The sequence below is a fragment of the Protopterus annectens genome, chromosome 5.part1 (genome assembly GCF_019279795.1).
Source record: "Protopterus annectens isolate FY-2018-M chromosome 5.part1, PAN1.0, whole genome shotgun sequence".
Taxonomy (NCBI): domain Eukaryota; kingdom Metazoa; phylum Chordata; order Ceratodontiformes; family Protopteridae; genus Protopterus; species Protopterus annectens.
In genome coordinates this window covers 123532004-123545349 of record NC_056736.1, presented here as the reverse complement: position 1 = coordinate 123545349, position 13346 = coordinate 123532004, and positions in this window count along the sequence as shown.

The window sequence follows — 13346 nt, the reverse complement described above, 5'->3', positions numbered from 1 at the left end:
TGTTGCCAAAATGGATACTGAAAACTACCACCCCAGAATCCTGAGAAGCTTGGTCTGCACAGCTATGGAAAGGATCAGCATGTACCGCAGACTTAAAGATATTGGGGACCTACTGACACCGGACTCTACCCAGTGTGGCTTTCTTAAGTGCAGATCCTGCCCCTAAACATGTTTGACTCATTTGAAACAGTCATTAAGGTCATTGATGAGGGCAATGTGGTCCACACAGCGTAGCTGGACCTTGCAAAGGCTTCCATACAATACCCTATGTGTTCATTATAGATATGCTCACCAGCTTAAATATAAACCCCTATGTCAGTAGAGGGGTTGCAAACCAGACCAAGGACAGAACTGACATGGTCAGACATGCTGCAGCCATGTCAGACTACAAACCAGATATAACTGGCATCCCACAAGGCTTGGTCCTGGGACCTCCCTCGTTTGGTATATATGTCCCATAGGTACAGGCCAACATGGAAGGACTGTGTCTGAACATGTTTGCAGAGGACTACAAACTGCCCACCATATCTGACCCTCCAGCTGACACAAGCATCCCACAAAAGGGACACATAGAAACAGACAACTGGTGGCATAGCCATGTCAGCAAGCTAATTGCAGAAAGGTGTATAGTCAACCCCCGTGGATATACAGTAAGTGCCCACCAATTACCACATAGGTGTTAACCCATTACATACTTAACATGTAATGAGAGACCTGGGGACACAAGGTGATAGATATCCTGTATTGGACAAACATGTGGCTGTACTGTTTACAGAAACATACCATATACCCACCTAATCATGAAGGTTGTCAGATCTGGATAAGGGGAGGTCATTGTGGCTCTGCAGTCATCCTTCATCAGTGTCACAATTGACTACAATAGCCCCTGTGGGATGTACCTCAGCAGACACCTCCATCAACTGTAAAGTCCCCAACAGTACCTCACCAGGAGTATCAAAGAGCTTGAACAGATGCCATGTGTTGCCTGATTAAACAAACTGCAGCTACACACACTGCCATACTGCCCACCCAGAGGCAAGCTGTGCCTGATGTATAAAGCCATGTCCAAGCTGGAATCAATAAACATGCTGCACCTTGTACAATCTGAATGGCAGTGAGCTATGCGCATGAGAGACCTGAACCCCAGCACTGACATACATAGGACAAGCTGTACTACATGATCCATAACACAGAAGCCACCCCCACTCATGAGTAAACTCCCAGTACAGGTTATCCATAGAGTCACTCATCGATTCTCCTCAAGAGGAATCCTGATGAGTGGATGGGAGATGGTAGGTTTACCCTGGGTATCACTGTTATGTCACAGGTAGACGGAGGCACAGTATACTAACCATGACATATGTCATGGCAAACTCCACTTACAATGTGTGTCGAAGGACAAACACACTCTCCAACTAGCATTAGAAATGGCCTAAGGCACATCGCTAGTGTATGCAAATGTACACCTATGTTGTGGAATACATTACAAATGTTGAACAAGCCTGGTTTAAGTAGTTCATATCTGAACATAATGCAACATGGTCAGATGTGCACAACTGGCCCCTAACCAGGCTGTTGTGCTCACTATGGAACTGTAAAGCAGTGATAAGACTAAAGCCCAGGATACTGTCCACCACAGTGAAAGTACTGAACCAGTACACTATACGGTACTGCAATGTTAGGTCAGTATGAAAGGATGTTGACAATTGTATGCAAAGTATCCCATGCAAACCCTGCAGGCACAGTATAATCCCTGTTGTGTTCATACACAAAGCAGTTGGACAGTAACTACACAACATGACACACAACACACAACCATAAATGGGAGATATTTGTTGAAGTTCACACTCATTCACAAATGTGGTGGGCTGCAGAGTTCAACATATGGAAAGCTCACACTGGGCATGCTCGCACACTTTGATAAATGAGACATATGTCAGACAACATACCATGGGAAGGCTGAACTGGGCATGCTCACACACTTAGGCCAAATCTCAGTTTAGCAGTTGGCCACACATATCTGGTATTTGTACGTGTTATTCCATGAACCAACCACATTACAGCAATCTGCCCAGTGCACACAGTTAAATGACTACAGAGACATACGTGATATAGTGGATCCCTGCCATATGCAAACATCTTCCACAGATACACAAGTTGTTCATACAAACAGGGAATGCTATGGCAATAAAGACCTGCAAACAGTCTATCAGCAACAAATAATGTGCATTTGACAATTAAACATATGGGTGTAGAGGTCAACACTAGGCTGTTTGCCCTAGGGAATGACAGCTTAGCCAGAGTGTGCTTGGCGTCTGCCTCCCCAGTACAGTAGGCTACTGTGCCACTGTAAAGGAGGTCACATAAGGCACCATGTGAGGCTAGTGTGCTGTGCCTCTGTCAAGCAGAGACACAGTGGAGATCCCAGGGTTTGAATTTGCTAAGCCACAGCCATGTTGTTGGTGTGTGCTGGAAGAGGGTTGCTGAGGACCTCTAACAGTAAGTGGGTGTCAATAACAGACTGAGGGGAGCCTTATCTGTATTGTCTGGACAATTTCACTGTCAACACTGTGTCGTGATGATTATGAGGGATTGAAGTGTTGTGCCGGTACTGTTCAGAGATGTCCTCCCTCTGTGGGCTACTGCTCTGCAATGTATTAGCTCACTCTGTCTGTTGGACAGCTCATATATGGCTGGTGTACATGTGACAGGTGTCCTGTTGTGAAGCAGTCATGGGTATATTTGGGATAGCATGATCAATGCAAACCTTCCACATGCTCATAGAATGCAATTGTCAAGGATTATGCAGAGTGGCCTGTATACTCCCCCAGCATGGGTCCTTTGAAGTCTTCAACCCCGGTCTTCACAAGTGTAAAGTCTGCTTTTGATAAATACAGTTTGTTTGCAGTGACAACCTTGCCTGGGGGTGGGGATGGGATATGGATGGCCAGGGAAAGATGGGTATAGTCAGATATCAACAATGGTGGTCTACCTCTGGTGTGGAAAAGTGAGTACCCATGTTGTAGATGGTCAGGTGCAATATGTATTCCCCCTTGTGGCTGTGGTGAGTGGTTCTGCCATAGCACATGGACTCACAAATTGTAGTGGCTGTAGGGTAATGTTGTAGAGGCCTGAGTAGTTCCCACACACAATATGCCTGTACGTGACGTTAACAACTGGAATGGTGTATGTGAACACCTGCATATCTTGGCACTGTTCCCAGGGAAGCAAAGTGTGTGTCCTGGATGTGGGAGGGGTGGTCAGGACTGGTTGTGTTGTGTGTTACAGGTCCTGTGGTCATGAAGCATGGTATAAAACATAACCTGACAGTGCGATGTGCATATCTGACCCTGACGTAGGTGGCTGCAAATGCATATATATGCTATCCCCCACCTGACAGGTAGTACTAGATGTACATACCTCTGTAGAAATAATGATGTCAGCACCCTATAAATACTGCAGGTGCAAAACAAATACCCAGTAATTTGGATAGTGCGCTCTGCTAATGTGTCTCCCTCAAGGGTCATAATCTAGTTAGGTAGGGGTTTGAATCCTGGAAATGATGGGTGAGTGAGGTAGGTGTGTGTAAGGGAAATGTCCCTTTTGGCAACTGGGAAAACACACTACAGGATGCATATTTCCCTTTCTAAACACTGATGATATCAGCACGCTATAAGTAAAGCAGGAGAAGGGAAACCTCCCAGAAATGCGAATAGTGCACTCTGCTAATGCGTCCGTCTCGAGTGTTATAACATAGTTAGGCAGGGGTTTGAGTCCTGCAAATGCTCAGTGTGTGTGCAAGTCTGCATGAAAAAAATATCCCTTTTGGCAACTAGGAGAACACACTACAGCATGCACATTCCCCTTTCTAAACACTGATGATGTCAGCACCCTATAAGTACAGCAGGAGAAGACAAACCTTCCAGTAATGCGAATAGCGTTCTCTGCTAATGCATTTGTCTCGAGTATCATGATTAGTTAAGTAGGGGTTTGAGTCTTGCAAATGCTCAGTGTGTGTGTAAGCCTGTATGAAAGAAATATCCCTTTTGGCAACTAGGAGAACACACTACAGGATGCACATTCCCCTTTCTAAACACTGATGATGTCAGCACCCTATAAGTACAGCAGGAGAAAGAAAACCTCCCAGTAATGTGAATAGCACACTCTGCTAATGTGTCCTTTTCGAGTGTCATAACATAGTTAGGTAGGGGTTTGAATCCTGCAAATGCTCAGTGTGTATGGAGAGGGTTAGTGTGTGTGCAGGTCTGTATGAAAAAAATGTCTGTATTGGCAACTAGGAGAACACTCTACAGGATGCACATTTCTCTTTCTAAACACTGATGATGTCAGCACCCTATAAGTACAGCAGGAGAAGAGAAACCTCCCAGTAATGTGAATAGTGCGCTCTGTTAATGTATCCACCTCCAGTGTCATAACATAGTTAGGCAGGCGTTTGAATCCTGCAAATGCTCAGTGTGTGTGGAGAGGGTTAGTGTGTGTGCAAGTCTGTATGAAAGAAATATCTCTTTTGGCAACTAGGAGAACACACTACAGGATGCACATTCCCCTTTCTAAACACTGATGATGTCAGCACCCTATAAGTAAAGCAGGAGAAAGGAAACCTCCCAGTAATGTGAATAGCGTGCTCTGCTAATGCATCTGTCTCGAGTGTCATAACATAGCTAGATAAGAGTTTGAATTCTGCAAATAGCAAGTGCATGTGGGAGAATGAGAAAGTAGTGTGTGTGTAATTACATGTGTGAGAAAGCTGACCCTTTTGCCAACCAGTACAACACACCAGCTGCTGCATATTCCAATCTCTACACAGAGATGATGTCAGCACCCTACAAGTACAGCGGAAGAGGGCAAATCTCCCAGTAATGCAAATAGCATGCTCTGCTACTGCGTCTCTCACTACTGTCATAGCACAGTTAGTTATGGCATTGGATTCCAGACATGCCACGTGTGTTTTTGTCACACAGAATGCCCATGTGTGTGGGTTGTTGTTCACAATAATGCATGACATCAATTAAAACAGTAATGGCAATGGACACAGATGATGTATGTGTGTGCCAAATACACATATGTACCTGTGACCTTCAATAGTTACCAAGTCTGACGCCTGCCACATGTGAATACATGGTATTTGCATTGGATAACATTATGACTGCGGTCTTCTGTGTGGGTGCTGCATGTGGTATGTGTATATACAGTGTGATATGTAGATGGTATCAACCTAGCAGCGAGGGTACACATCTGGTCTGGGGCATATAGTCTACATGTTGTTGATGAACAGGTGCTGCATGTTTTCACCTGTTGTGGGAGTGGTAACAAGTTGTTCCATAGCAATGCAATGACTACATGCTAGGAACCTTTCAGCTAGGGTGTTGTAGCTACAGTAATTCATCAGCATTCAGTAATACGTCAGCATTCCTGGTGAGGGTATGATGCCAACCAAGGTCAGAGTCATACTAGCCTGTGCCACATGCTCAGAGAGCCCTTCCATGTTCCCTATCATGTAGTCCAGGGAGGTACATCACAGGTCAGCCATAGTGGCATGGACAATGACTGAGTCATATGTGTCCATGCCTCTGACTGACCTGTATGCTTGTGTTATGTGGTGGACCATAGTGCCCCACGGGCATATCACTGTGACCTTCACCTTGTCCAGCCTGGTGAGCATGACCTCACTGTACCGGACAATAAAGGTACCTAACACAACTGTAGCAGGTGTGTTGTCTAGCCGTACAGGCTGTGACTGTTTGGCACACAGGATTTGTGTGCTATGTGTTATGCGTGATGTGTTCTGGCATAATGTATGCCTGTATGTCAGCTGCAGAGGTGTTTGCCGCTCAGGCAGGATGCTATTCTTAGGCTCCACGAATGGCCCAGTGTGTTCACGTGCTTCTATTGCTGTCAGTGTAGGTCTACATCAGACTGATATTGTAGTCACTGTAGTATTTCATGCCACCTGACAGGTTATGCCAGTACTGGGTTCAGAGTGCTTAGTCCCCAGTTTGGCTATGTGGTTCCATCTCATACATGTGTTGTACATCCATGTGTAGGGGAGAGGGTTGACTGTGTACATGTGGCAGCTGTGACATTGCCACATGACCCACATATTCCACAACTGTACCATAGAGGTGACTGACAACTGACCTTTGCACATGCCACCATAGTATTGTGATTGCCATGGTGATTAACAGCACATAGGGCCAATGGGGAACAAGGTACATAGGTTCATAGGTTCATAGGTTCATACTAGGCTATCTGCCCTAGGGCATTTATAAACCGAGCCAGAATGTGTTTGGCTGTCGCCATCCATTGTAAATTTATCTTGCTATGCCCTTTTTCGAGGTTAGTATACTGTGCCTCTGTCTAACAGTGACACAGAAGTGATACCCGGGGTAAACCTACGATATCCCATCCACTCAAGATTCCCCTTGAAGAGACTCAATGAGGGACTCTGCCTAACCTGGACTGGGATTTTATTCCAGAGTGAAGGGAGCCTCTGGGTTATGAATATGTCCCTCCAGCATGTCCTATTTATTTCAGTGCTGAGGTTCAGGTCTCTCAAGCGTGTAGCTCAATGGGATTTGGATATTCTGAGGTGCAGCATGCCCATTAATTCCGGGTTTGACATGGCTTTATACATCAGGCACAGATCACCTTTGAACAGGCGGTATGCCACTGAGTAGAGCTGGAGTTTCTTTAATAGGTCAGCATATGGCATCTGTTTGAGCACTTTGATCCTCTTGGTGAGGTACTTTTGGGGTCTTTCCAGTTGCTGCAGGTGTCTGGTAAGGTACATCCCAACAGGGGCATTGTACTCAATTATGGGCCTGATGAGGGATGAGTAAAGAGGCACGATGTCCTCCCCTGATCTAGATGTGAATCCCTTCATGATGAGGTGGGCTATATAAAATGTTTTTCTAACCACTTTGGCCACGTGGTTGTCAAATGAGAGATTGCTGTCAACTTGGGTCCCCAGGTCTCTAATTACTTCTTCTGTACTTAATGGATTACCACCTATGTGGTACTTTGTGGGCACTTTGTTTTTGCCGAAGGGGATGACTATACACTTTTTGGCATTCAGCTTGAGGCCATGGCTCTGGCACAAGTTGTCTGTTTCTATGAGGCCCTTTTGGAGGATGCTTGTGTTGGCTGGAGAGTCAATTATGGCGGTCAGTTTGCAGTCATCTGCGAATTTGGTCAGCCACAGTCCTTCCATGTTGGCCTGTACCACGGATAAATATATACCGAACAAGAGAGGTCCCAGGACTGAGCCTTGTGGGACACCACTTGTAACTGGTTTGGAGTCTGGCATGGCTCCAGCAATTCTAACCATGTGGATTCTGTCCTTGAGCCAGTGTGCAATCCATCTAGTGACATAGGGATTTATATTTAAGCTGGTGAGCTTCTCTAGAATGCCCGAGTGGGGTATTGTATCGAAGGCTTTTGCGAGGTCCAGGTAGGCTGTGTGGAACACCTTCCCCTCGTCAATGGCCTTGGTGACTGTTTCAAAGAAATCAACCAGGTTTGAGAGGCAGGATCTGCCCTTAACAAAGCCAAACTGGGTATGATCCAGTGTCTGTAGGTCCCCAATATCTTTATTTATGAGGTCCATGATGATCCTTTCCATAGCTTTGCAGACCAATCTAGTCAGGCTTATGGGGCAATAGTGTCCAGGATCTGTTGAGGCACCACATTTCTGTAGAGGGACCACTGTTGCTGTACGCCACTCTTTGGCCACATATCCTGTAGTAAGGCTGGGATTGAACAGTAGTTTTATGTTTGGGTGTAGCTCTTCTTGGAGTTCATGTAGGACACAGCCCGGGACACTGTCTGGTCCCATTGATGCAGTGTTTATTGCTTTGGAGAGGGCGGCTCTTACCTGAGCATCTGAGATGTCAGGGGGGCAGCACTCTGCTGGGATAAATATTTGCCCTTTCGGTGTGGAGGGGGGGGAGAAGTTTGCGCTGAACCTGTCAGCTAGGATGTTGACAATGTCTGTGGGTTTGGTGTTTCTATTGACATTTTGGACTACCTCTAAGCATATCTGGGAATTAACACCCAGGTTCCTAACATAACTAAAGAAAGCCTTGTGATTATCCTTAGTGTCCTCTGCAATTTTCTCTCGAAGCTGGCCTTAGACAATCTTATGAGTGCCTGTAGTTTTTTGCTAATACTGATCAGTGATGCCTTCCCTTTTTGGGATTTTGCTGTATCATTTAGTAGCTTCCTCCTTCTATTGTATAGTTTGTTTATGGCTGGGGTCCACCAGACAGGACGTCTGCCTTTGGAGGATTGGGTCTTGGTTTTATTCGGGATTGCATGATCCATGCATTCCTGAAGGTGTCCATAGAATGCGTTTATAGAGGAATCTGCGGTCTGGTCCATATTTTCCACAGGCCCAGGGGCTTTGAAGATTTCCACCTCAGTTTTGAGGAGTGTGTATTTGCTTTAGAGAAGTTGTTCACTGTGGTTTTCTGGGCAGGGGGTGGGGTCAGGATGTGAATATCCAGTGAGATTAGTTTATGGTCTGATCTTACCAGTGAGGGATTTTTATTTATTTTATTTTATTTTACATTTGTTGACCGGGCTGGTCTAGCTGGATACATGTCCATTTTCAGTAGAGGCCCGGGGAGATAAGCTCCACTTATAAACTTTACTGATGCTAAGTATAAAAACAGTTAAGAAATAAAATCTAATATAAAAAGTAATAAACAAGTGGTATAAAAAAGAAAGAAGTAATGGAGATAAGCTCCACTTAGAAATTATACTGATGCTAAGTTCAAAAACTGTAAGAACTAAGATTCTAATATAAAAAATAATAATAATTAAGTGGTATAAAAAGTAAGGGAGTAAAAAAGTCATAGTAGAACAAGATAGCAGGAAGGATACACTTCTGGTCTGGAGCATAGAGTCCCCATGTTGGTGATGATCAGGTCCAGTATGTTTTCCCTTCTTGTGGGAGTGGTAACAGGTTGTTCCGTAGCATTTGAGTTCATATATTCTAGGAATCTTTGGGCTAGGGTGTTGGAGCTAGAGTCATGCTCCCAGTCTATTTTTGGGTAGTTGAAGTCGCCCAATATAATGGTGTTTGGAGAGACCTTCATATTTTCCACTGTTCTCAGGAAGGCCGAGTGCGGTTCTTGGGTTTGGGAGGCTGGTCTGTAGCAGGCTATAACCTGAAAGGCAGTTTTACCCATTGTTAGTTGCACATGGATAGTCCCTGATGCTTGGTGCTTTGCCACCAACCTGGAGGTGTGGGTATCTTTGATGAATATCAATACTCACCCTCCTTTTGTGGTTCGGTCCAAGTTTTGGGGCTGAAAAGCATGGTATGAGGTATAACCTGGTAGTGCTGGGGTGCTCTCAGTAGCCCTGAACCAGGTATCTGTTACTGCGCAGATATCAATGTTCTCCATGCTAAGGAGAGTTTTGAGTGCATGCATCTTGAGGTTTAGACTTCTGGCGTTGAGTAGCATTACTCTTAGTTTCTTATCCCTTGTGATACCTATGAAGGTGGGTTTGTCATTTGAGCCTTGCCTAACAAAGGCACTATGGCGGTAGCCAGAGCCTTTGCCAATATCCAAAAGCCCAGGGGTGACAGGTGCAAGCCGTCCCTAGCGAAGCAGTTTGTTCAACAGAAGATGAGTATGTGAGGGTGTATTGCCTGTGAGTAGTTAGCAGTGGCATATATGACTGCTCATGTGGACAAATGCCAGGTAAGTCATATGCAATGTGTCACAGGCAACGTACATGTGAACAGGACAAACAGTGATGTTCTGTCAAGTGAGACATGGACATACATATAGTAAGCTATGCAGATGTCACTAGGAGTCCACAGAAGCTCTGTAACTATGCATTGCAGGTGGGATCAGTATTCCAGGGTAATTGCAAGCAAACATGCATGCAAACAAAGCTACAGTAGGCAGGGCTGCATGTAGTCCATTGTACAACAAACAAGCTGTACCACTTCCAGTAGGTAACACTGCAAATATGCAGGCACTATGCACATGTACATGGAAATACACAGGTCAGATGGCTAGGGTCCAGTCTCAGCGCACACAAGTGTACAGACCATGTACCGTCAGGATGTACAATAACTGGATGGAAACCCATGTGCTCATACCTGCAGTAATACACATGTCAAATAACAGACACTGAGCCTTCACTCAGTGGTTCCATACTTAGTAGGATGTATGCTACCTGGCCTGCCACCACAGTATCCCTGACATGTATGGGGACTCTCCCTCCTGTGACAGTTAGTTTTGTGTGTTGGGGCTGTCTAGCATGGTATGAGATGTGAGCTTGCAGTGCTAGGGTTTTCCTGTGTGTCCTGTACCAGTCGTGTAGTAATGCATACATATCAACATCCTGAAACATCCGCATTGCAGAGTCCAGTATGGGCAACATGCCACTTGCAGTTTACATGTCCATCATTGCGTATTAATACTTTTATTACCTTATCCCCTGTGCTACCTATGTATGTAGCCTTCTGTCGACATCCTTACCACCAGTATGCCAACATGTGCAGATGATTCACTATGGTACTTACCATGGGTGTAGACAACAGTACATGACAATCATACCCTTACTGCATCAGGCATGCTGTGATATACCCACAATTATTTCAGCACACAGTACTGTTAACAACATGATACTATTACTACACGTCTATGTAGTCACCCTGGGCATCAGCAACATGTTAACCTGTACCTGCACTGATGTTACAGATTGCAGGAGGTGGCACAGTTTCATCATATGCACAGGGTGTGAACTTCGTATGCCTGAGTCTGCCACTGATACCATCAATTGACATGTATGTGTATGTGTGTTGGTGAGGGACAGCAGTACAAAGTGGGGCAATGTTGATGCAGTGTGTGCGTGTATGCGGTAGCCCTAGGTGTTGTAAATTTGCATGTGTGTATGGATGCACACAGTTCCACCTCATGGCTGCCATATACTGGTGTTTGTGGACAGCCACAGACTTTACCTGCCAGGTCATACAGATCAGTGTCTCTGGCCACAGACACGGTACCTGTGCCTTGCAGGGGTGCTACGGACCATATCCGGTACCAACCCAGACTGGGTACTGTCATCAGAAGCAGGTGTTCGTTGACTGGACACAGATCCCTGTTGGTCCTGGCCAGAGCCACGTGCACGTGGTCTCCTGGGGCGGTCTGATGACAGCACAGACCCAGCATTGCTGGGGCTGCTGCTGGCACTATGGGGGTGGCCGCGGCCCTGTTGTAGTCCGCGATGACTGCCAGCTGCTGCTGTTGCTGGCATGCGCCCACATCGACGCCTCAACTTTCCACCATCGCACTGGCTCATGGACATGTAGTTGTGGAACCGGTCTAATATGTCCCCACAACATCTGTCTATGACATCGGTGAAATTACGGATGGCAGCCGCAATGTCATGCATACTGTCAGTCATGGCTGTGCGACATGCTGTCAGCTCCCTCAGACCCTGTCTGGTGTACTGTTCCATAGTGACTGTGCCTGCATGACAGCCCGAAACATAGCTGAGGTTGTAAGACCTATGTGGGCATGTCTGACAGGGGCAGTACGCCCACGGATGCTCCCACGAGAACCCCTGGACATCTGTCTGTGTGGTACCATCTCAAGGCCATGCCCATGGCTGCTATGTGGGGAGGCATGTGCCACAGATACCACATTACCCTGGTCAATGCCCACTGTATGCTGTCCATCACCTAGGGACATTGGTGACAAAGGGTGTATTGGCAGGATAACTGTGCGCATTGATGGGGTTGACAGCTGTGTACTGTCAATCGGCTGACCAATGATTGACCCTGGCATACCTTCCTGTGCCATTACACAGATGTCATCATTATCAGTACCCATGGCACCTGCTTCAGATTCCCTGCTGCATGACACAAGAGCAGCACCAGAACCTGTGGGAGGGAAACAGGAAACACAGTTTACAATGTCTACACAATATTACCAGTGATGCACACATCCACACATGCACAGGTCCAGACTTGCACATGTGCACACATGCACACATGCACACATGCGCACATGCACACATGCACACATGCACACATGCACACATGCACACATGCACAGGTGCACACGTGCACACATGCACACGTGCACACATGCAGAGGTGCACACATGCACACATGCACACATGCGCATGTGCACACGTGCACACGTGCACAAGCACACAGTTGCACACAGTTGTACACTACTCAGTATGCGAGATATCAACACACAGACACAGACACACCGGCATGCATACACAGAGCACTACTAAGTGAGCCTAATATTACTATTACTATCAGGACTAATAAAGGTATTGTTAATACACACTCACCAGCATGGATAGGCTGCATTGCTGTTACACCGGAGGGACCTGCAGAAGTGAGGAAACTAATGTCAGTGGGCACAACTGTGCCATTGTTACTGAGTATGATACAGGTCAGTAGTACAACAGTCGCCTTTCACAGGTCAGCTGCTGATATTGAGGATATCACACTTGCACATTAAATACTATAATGACAGCTACAAACCAAGGACACACCTCACACATGCATTAACTACCAGTGCACACAACAGTTAACTATACATATGGCATACTACCTGCACGCTCATAGTCTTGCTGCTGCGTGGCTCCAGCCTCCATCATAATGCATGTCTGCTGCTGTTGTTGTCATTGGCGTACTGGAGCCACTACACTCATGAGTAGTCCCTCCAGTCTGGTGAGTGAGGGATGTGTAGCCACCCCACCACCTGTGGCGACCTGTTGCCTGTGGATATCCGACGCACGCTGACGGACATTTCTGATTAAATCACTGCAGTGATGTTGTACCTGCTCATATGTCCTATTATGCGTGCATATGTCATTTACCCGACGGACCAGGTCTTGCCACAGTGCAGCCCTCTCCTGCTGATTCTGGCTGGTACGGGAAAAGAGTATTGCATAATCCCGCACCAGGCTCTGGTGTACCTCCTCATCCTCAGCTGTGGAGTAAGCTGGATTTCGCGGGTGAGCTATGTTCCTTAAAAAGGAAATAACCTGATATCAGCAATATATGTCAGCAGAATTTGGCACACATACTACACATGCTACTCGACTGTTATGATACGACATATCTCACATATATAGCATCTGTCTGTCTATTGGTAGATACACATGTAAATGGCCAGGTATCAGTGCTCAGCCAGCAACTGTGCAACAGTACCTGGCACACTCCATACGACATACTACCAAACCCCAGCAGGGCCCGAACCCCCCCTGGGGAATTTCAGGGTTTCCCAGGAAAAAAACCCAAAAAATTTCCCCCCCCCCCACCTTGGGGGAAAAAAATT